General features: G+C 38.8%; 1 protein-coding gene across 4 annotated transcripts in view; it reads right to left on the minus strand.

Moving 5' to 3' along the window:
- LOC106881345 (SPARC-related modular calcium-binding protein 1) overlaps window positions 1-7,500 on the minus strand; it is a 169,979-nt gene that overhangs the window by 160,303 nt on the left and 2,176 nt on the right. The gene's annotated exons all lie outside the window — the stretch shown is intronic.

Consider the following 7,500-nt stretch of genomic DNA (forward strand, 5'->3'; position numbering starts at 1 on the left):
GTCGTATTGTATCTGTCTATGATTAATATTAAGGGTACAACAGTCTGTGAAAATTTCACTTGTCTTCCACCATAGCATGACAACCGGGGTGGGGCTGGATTGTTTATCACCCTATAACTTAGAGGTTCGTCAAAATTGACCGACATAAATAATTACCAAACTTAGAAGCAATAAGTCCAGGGTCGATTTGCTCCACTGAAACCCTTCAAGGTGGTTCCCCCATCCGACAAAAGACTGCAGTCCCATAATTGAAACATATAAAAGATAAAAAGCTAAATGGAAGACAAGAGTGATCTGAAAGAATGTCTCAAAATCGTCAGAGAAGTTTTCTCTTGAACAATCTCCAGGCCGAACGACACAAACTTAAAGCAGTCGGATTCGGTGAAGTACATGGTTTAGCTGCCTTTAACGATTATAGATTTGAAAGTTTTACCATCCCTTACTTTGAAGGAGCCGTCCATTTTCAACCTGCAACATTTTCCACAGCGTAACCCAAACTGACCAATAAGAATCGGCCTAACTATAATACTCTGATGTTCTGCTAATCGACTATTATTCTCTTAATATTGCGTCGTCAATCACACGTATGAGTGACATTGCGAAAAGTGTATGTGTGTGTGTTTGATAATCAAAAACGCCTGGATTTTCATACAAAGACGCCGACCAGCTTACATAGACTTTAGAAATAACATGTAAGCGGAATAGCAAAACTATGCGAGCTTTTTCTAAAGTCTAACATGTAACATTTCTGTTATTCAAATTATAATATTTGCGTTTTGTTTATTATTCAGAGACCAACCCCTTCATCGTAAGAATTCTCATGATTACTTGTACACAAGCTGTACGTGTGTGTGGGGGGGGGGGGGGCGTTCATAAGTGGATAAATACTTCCCCGTGGTACTGAAAATTATTCTATCATGCAAAACGAATGCCCAATAAACGTAAAAATTATTAAGTTTATGGCAATTAATTAACTAAAATGGAGAGACACTTCAAATATTTCTAATTATATGGAAATAAGATATCTCTCTTCAGTGTTCAGTCTTTCAACCTCGCTCTCTCCCTTCTCTATACACCCATTCACCCTCGCATACACATATATACTGTACATACATAGGTCTCCCTCTCCCTCTTTATAAATATATAAGTGTGTGTGTGTGTGTCTATATAAATATAAATATATATATATATATATATATATATATATATATATATATATACATATATATATTATATATATGTATACGTATATGTGTATAATTCAAAGGTCTAACCTTGTTACACTGTGTCATGCTGATTCTACTTGAGAATTATGTTAAGGGTACACGTGTCTGGTATCTGTGGAATATTCCGCCACTTTCAGAATAATGACATTATGCCTACATTAAAAATTATGCGACAGAAATAAACATCTGTTTGGTGTGAGAAAAAAATCGTCCACTAAACAGTGTGTGAAGAAAATGGCGTAGAAAAAAGGCCTGGAACATTTCGTTTCTGGACGTGCAATTTTAAGGCTGTATATCTTCAGTAGGATCAGAAAAACAAATGTCTGTAGTATAGCCAAATAGTGGAAACTCAGCTTGCGAATTTAATTCGTTCCTGAAGACCGTTCGTTACCCGAAATATTCATATGTCGAAACTATTTTTTTCATAGGAAATTCAAGTGACAGTTAAACAATAGCTTTTGGAATGTGAGAACTCTTTTATTATAAACAAACTTATTTAGCGTTATAGTAGACGATCTTTGTTGTCACGGATCGCTTAACTAAATGGGACAGAGTGGTCAGCCGGAGTTTGTGGGGGTACAGTGTTCAGTTCTCTGTAACCTCTTGCAGACTACTTTTATTTTGTGTTTTCTAAGGCTATTTACCCGACCTTCTAAGCTGTTTTCACAGCTATTCAGCGTTCGATATTTACTTTCTTTTCTATAAAACCTCAACTTAGTCGGCGCTTGTAAGTTTGTTTATAATAAATATTCCGATACACACACACACATCAGAAAAGGTATAAATATAATGTGCTTTACATATTTCTTTATTTGTGAATCTTAAACTGATGATATTATTTGTTAAGGTCGTTAAATATTTTCAATCGATCGATTGAGTAAACGGAACCATGAACGCGCCTATAAGGCGTATCAGAAACAGCTGTAAGTGAGCGAGATTGCCTAGAAGGTCTATGCTCTCTCGCTCACGATTCAGTGAACATAGATTATGCGATATCTGGAGAGAAAGAGAGAAAAAGAGAGAGGAAGAGTTGCTCCTGTAGTCTGCTGGTACTCATTTCAACTGAGTAGACTAGAACACTGTGAAATGAAGTGGCTTGCTCAAAGATAAAACGTGTAGCCCGATCCAGAAATCGAACCTACGACCTTACGATTGTAAAGCCAACATTAACCAACAGGTGTTATTTATTATCTCTACATTCTTTTAATGGTTTCAGGCATTGTACCGCATGACTGCGGCACTGTCTAGAAGAGCTTTTCAGCCGATCACGTCGGCTCCAGTACTTTACTTAAAGTGTGGTAATATTCAGTAGGTCTCTTACTTGGTGAACAGCTGGGTTACGAGGGTATAAAGAAACGAATACCTGATATCAATTGGGTGTTAACATAGGGATAGGTTACAGGGTAACGAAAGCCGACAAATATATTTATACTCTACTTTCAGTTTCAATTACTCTTTCGTCGATACTGATACAAACTCTTCTCTTTCTTTCATTCTTTCCTTCTTTCTTTCTTCAATTTCCCGCGATGCTATGTGTCCTTGAGCAAGACACTTTATTTCACGTTGCTCCATTTCACTCAGGTGGCAAAAATGAGTAGTACCAGTATTTCTAAGAACCAGCCTTGTCACATTCTGTGTCACGCTGAATCTCCCTGAGAACTACGTTAAGGGTACACGTGTCTGTGGAGTACTCAACACGTTAATTTCAAGAGTAGGCTGTTCCGTTGATCGGATCAGCTGGGACCCTTGTCGTCGTAACCGACCGAGTGCTCCTATATATATATATATATATATATATATATATATATATATACGCATATATAATCATAATTACCAATACACACACTCACACACGCGCGTGCGCGCACACACATATATACACGCACACACATAATTATATAATTATTTTGTGTCATTGATTAAATGGTGGCCATGTTAGGACACCATCACATTTAATGGTTTTGTCGATCAAATTGACTCCAGCATTTGTTTTAAATCCGAGATTTACTCCGTCTATCAAATCTTTTTGTTACATGATTGCTACGCTGTCGGGACATAACCAAACCAACACCGGTTGTCAAGCAGTGGGACACACACACAGTGTCACAGGTTTCTGCTCAGTTTCTACCTGCCAAATTCCATTGAAGATGCTATAGTTAAACCTAGGCAAGAGCAGAAGTTACTTGTTGCCCCGTGTCGAAACCCCTGCGTGCGAAGCGAACTCTTACACCACACGACTATACTCACAACTTTTATGCAAAATGACCTTTGCTTCAATAAATGTGTGAGTTGAGGAAGATTCTATTTCTAAAAGATCGATCCACTCTTCAGAAACACCATTGTTATTTGATGTTAATCCTTCGTGGGTCGATGGAGTCCTTCGGGACCCCAGCAAATTTTAAAGGTTATGCAACTTTTACATTTTTTGTTTATTTAACTGATTTTATATCTCATGACTTTTATTGTCAATAGTTTATGTATGCACCTACAAATTTTGAGTTAAAAATTTCCAGTCCTATGGATGTTATAGCATAAAATATGGCCATTGGGGTCCAACTGGCCCCCATTCCCCTTCAGAGAATTTTTTTTCCTGTTCTTTTTTCAGATATTCTGATGAACAACAAGTCAATTTTCTTCGTATTTGTACTGGTATGAATCGATATACTTTTTTCTTTTATTCTTTTTGTTTTATTTTATATTTAGTGCTCTATGTATAGTTTCTAAAACTTGTTCTGTATCATGCACTCACACAGAATACAAGATTAAACAAATATTATTTTATGGACAGTGCGGAAATGAGCAAAAATAAAAGGGGACTCCAATGGCCTTTTGGGTAATTCCAACCCCGCCGGCCGACGAAGAGTTAATGGTTATGCCGTATCGCTCATAGAATTAGTTTCACAACAAATTAATCAATTTAAGCTAAGATAGTATTGGTAGCGGAAACTGTTCGGAATCTCTTTGAATAGTTTTGTACTTGTAACACACACACACACACATACACACACACACACATACACACACACACACACACACACACACACACACACATGCTTACACAAATGTGTGAGTGTGCACGGGCGTACACGAAGACATACACATTCAAATCTATAAACTCATGGATCACATTCACACAGGCACACACATGTAACTCGTACGATTATATAGACAAATAAACCTGGATATCACACACACACACACACACGCACACATGTATCTATATATACATGGGATATGCACTGCTGAGCTGCTTTTGGTTGTAGGTTGACTCATTTAGAGCTGACCTAGTGTTAAACAACAAAGAAACAACACATTCATAAAAGCCATGCCATATGTGCGCTCACATGGACACATACACACGCACACTCATACACACGTATGTATGTGATTTTTAGCGATGTTTGACAACGAAAATCGTAAATATTGACCATGAAACCGACACACCGTTGGTGTATCTTGAGAGAAAGTCCCTTACCATATTTGTTCCATACGGAATTATAACCACTTCCTTTTTACTCTGGCCATCAGAACGAAGTACAGTGACCCAGTCACCTTCCGTCTCCATTCAGAACGAACGTCGCTTCCCTTCAACTATTGTAATATACTCCCCCTCTCTCTCTGATACAAACAACACACACGCACACACACACACACACACACACACACACACACACACACACACACACACACACACACACACACACACACACACCATACATACATAGTACATGCATATAGATACTATAGAATAGATGTACACGCAGATACACTTCTATACTCATATCTAAACATAAAACCCGTAATTGAGGGGAGGGGCATGATCTATTTGAGTGTGTGTGTATGTAGTTTCTTGTTGTTCAGCCATAGAAGCTATAATGTAACACACACGGTCAAAGACTTTACAACCATGCCCGTCCTGTATGTGAATGCACAAATATATGTGTGTGTGCGTGTTTATACATTAGTACAATCGGGCAAAGTTTTGTGGTATGTAAATATATGGTTTTATGTATACACACTCATTAACAACACACCGGAGCTTCATGCTGCCACGCGCACACACACATACAGAGAGGGAGGGAGAGAGGGGGAGAGAGAGGGGGAGAGAAGGAGAGAGAGAGAGAGAGAAGGAGAGATAAAGAAATACATTTGAGATAATGACGCACCACACGCTCACAGACATGAGTGGCAACATCTCCAGGCGCAGATATATGCATACACACACATGTAAACACATGCATACACACACACATGTACATTCTTTTATTCCATTGTTTTAGTCATTTGACTGAGACCAGGCTGGAGCACCGCCTTTAGACGAGCAAATTGACCCCAGGATTTATTCTTTGTAAGCTTAGTACTTATTTTATCGGGCTCTTTGGCCGACCCGCTAATTTACGGGGACGTAAACACACCAGCATCGGTTGTCAAGCGATGGTGGGGGCACAAACACAGACACACACAAATATATATATATATATATATACGACGGGCTTCTTTCAGTTTCCGTCTACCAAATCCACTCACAAGCCTTTGGTCGGCACGAAGCAACAGTAGAAGATACTTGCCCAAGGTGTCACGTAGTGGGACTGAACCTGGAACCATGTGGTTGGTAAGTATGCTACTTACCACATAGCCACTCCTGCGCCTATATAGTCACACGTATATACACACGCCACATAGGCACACACACACACACACACACATATATATATATATATATATATATATATATAAAATTTTAACTCACGTATGTACGTACATACACATACATACACACGCTCATAAACGAAGATAGTAACACTTGTGTTTAAATCCAATTAAAAAGTCCACCAACCACTGGACATGCGCGCGCGAACGTGTGTATAAGTGTGTAATAGTGTGGGTAAATATGAGTGTGTATCATTTGTTGCTTATAATGTTTGTGATATATATACTACACGTAGATATGTGTGTGTATGTATACGCACACACACACACAGTCACACACATATGTATAAGTATAAGCTATATATCATGTTATATGTGTGTGTGTGTGTGTTATATATATATATATATATATATATATACACACACATATATATGTTTTATATATAGGAGTGGCTGTGTGGTAAGTAGCTTGCTTACCAACCACATGGTCCCGGGTTCAGTCCCACTGCGTGGCATCTTGGGCAAGTGTCTTCTACTATAGCCTCGGGCCGACCAAAGCCTTGTGAGTGGATTTGGTAGACGGAAACTGAAAGAAGCCCGTCGTATATATGTATATATATGTGTGTGTATGTATGTGTTTGTGTGTCTGTGTTTGTCCCCCCAACATCGCTTGACAACCGATGCTGGTGTGTTTATGTCCCCGTAACTTTGCGGTTCGGCAAAAGAGACCGATAGAATAAGTACTAGGCTTCTAAAGAATAAGTCCTGGGGTCGATTTGCTCGACGAAAGGCGGTGCTCCAGCATGGCCGCAGTTAAAAGACTGAAACAAGTAAAAGAGTATACATGTATATATGTTATGTACATATATACATGTTATATATATATTACATATACATCCATACATACATGCATACACATACATCCATTATATATATTTCGTACATATACATGTATATACGCACAAAAAGTGTGTCTATAAGACAGACAGACAGACAGACAGATAGATAGACAGACAGACAAAGAGATAGATAGATAGACAGACAGACAGACAGACAGGCAAACAGACAGATAGATAGATAGATAGATAGATAGATAGATAGATAGACAGCTGTGATGCCTTGTATGTAATCCGTGCTCGTTAGTGGAGTGCTAGTGGGGTGTTAGCGTGTGATGTCGGGTGGATGATGTGAGGGGAGTGGAAGGGAGTGGAACAATGTACACAGGGGTATGTGTGGGTGAGGGTGGAGGTGGGGAAGAGTATGGTATGTGAGTGGTGAGTGTGTGCGTGTTTGTGAGTAAAACTGTGCAGCCACGGAATGGAGGCGTTACTGGTTGTCAAGCAGCGTCGCACATGTGTTCATACTACTACTACTACTACTAATACTACTACTAGTGATAGTAGTAGTGGTAGTAGTAGTAGTCTACCCATGCTTCAAGCTTAGTACCGGCAGTCTCTTGTATATCATGTGTGTATATATGTTTATATACAGTGTGTATATATACTGTGCGTGTGTATGTGTGTGCGTGTAGACAGACAGACTGACAGAGATAGATAGATAGATAGATAGATAGATAGATAGATAGAATTACAGCCATCACCATCATAACTATAATTCATTATAA

The sequence above is a fragment of the Octopus bimaculoides genome, chromosome 6, assembly GCF_046866305.1.
Source record: "Octopus bimaculoides isolate indiv1 chromosome 6, ASM4686630v1, whole genome shotgun sequence".
In the NCBI taxonomy this organism is placed as follows: Eukaryota; Metazoa; Mollusca; class Cephalopoda; order Octopoda; family Octopodidae; genus Octopus; species Octopus bimaculoides.